Below are 1,339 nucleotides of genomic sequence, written 5' to 3' on the forward strand. Positions count from 1 at the left end.
ATTAAACCGGCCATAATCCAAATGATACAAAATATGGTTCAGTTTTGTGGTATGGCCCATGAGGATCCGAATGCCCATATTGCTAACTTCTTGGAAATCTGTGACACCTTCAAACACAATGGGGTAAGTGATGATGCCATCCGGCTGAGGTTATTCCCATTTTCTTTGAAGGATAAAGCCAAAGCTTGGTTGAACTCATTACCGGCAGGATCTATAGCCACATGGGACGAAATGGCCAGTCGTTTTCTCTCTAAATATTTTCCCCCTTCTAAAACTGCTAAAATGAGGAATGACATCACTACTTTTTTCCAGCAAGAGGGGGAATCTCTCTATGAGTCCTGGGAACGTTACAAGGAGCTACTAAGGAGGGTTCCTCACCATGGCCTTCCGATTTGGCTGCAGGTGCAAACATTTTATAATGGTCTGACCGATTCAAACAAGACCATCTTAGATGCAGCAGCTGGGGGCTCCATAAACAATAAGACTCCCGAGGTTGCCCATGCACTCATCGAGGAGATGGCAGCCAATAACTATCAATGGCATTCAGAAAGGACACCAGTTAGAAAGCAGCATGGCCTTCATAATGTGGATACATACACAGCTCTCTCTGCACAAATAGGAGCACTTAGCAAAAAATTTGATGAGATGCAGATGGCAGCTATGCATGTACAGTATGATAAGTGTGGGGGAGGCCATGATAGCACTGAATTCCAAGTTGGCAGTCAGACTTTTCAGTCCACCGAACAAGTAGACTTTGTTGGCAACTTTACAAGACAGCCAGGAAATCAGTACCATCATGCCCATAACCCCGGATGGAGAGGCCACCTGAATCAGCATGCACCTAAGCCTTTCCACCAAAACTTCTATCAGCCAGAACCGAAATCTAACTTGGAGGAGCTGATGACCAAGTTCATAGCTAGTGCGGAAAATAGATTTCAGAAAAACGAAACATCGATAAGGAACTTGGAAACTCAGGTTGGGCAGCTGGCACAGATGATTTCAGAAAGGGCTCCGGGTACCTAGTAACACCATGGTAAACCCAAGGGAACAAGAGGCTGTTGGGAGAATTCCCAATTCAGATACTTAGTCATAAACTGTCTTACTTGCTTTTTGTTTTTATTTTTTTATAGCATTTAAGTTTAGTTAGTTTTTCTTAGAATAAAGATACTGATCTCCTCTTCTAGTTTGCAAGTGATTTCTAGCAGAAGAAGTTTTCCACCGACAACATATTGCAGAATTTAAGAATGATCTTCAGGGAAGTCCTCTAAATACCTCCTATTACTTGATGATGCTCTTGCTAGTTTTATTGTTACTGCCTAACACTACGAACATTGAGGAC

General features: G+C 42.6%; 1 non-coding gene across 1 annotated transcript; it reads right to left on the reverse strand.

Moving 5' to 3' along the window:
• Positions 1-279: 279 nt before the first annotated feature.
• LOC148846145 (small nucleolar RNA R71) lies at positions 280-386 on the reverse strand. Its single transcript, XR_016102680.1, has one exon. It is a non-coding gene; the product is annotated as a small nucleolar RNA R71 (small nucleolar RNA).
• Between the last annotated feature and the right edge of the window lie 953 nt (positions 387-1,339).

Source organism: Nelumbo lutea, chromosome 7, assembly GCF_056320005.1.
Source record: "Nelumbo lutea isolate HS-2025 chromosome 7, American lotus-T2T, whole genome shotgun sequence".
In the NCBI taxonomy this organism is placed as follows: domain Eukaryota; kingdom Viridiplantae; phylum Streptophyta; class Magnoliopsida; order Proteales; family Nelumbonaceae; genus Nelumbo; species Nelumbo lutea.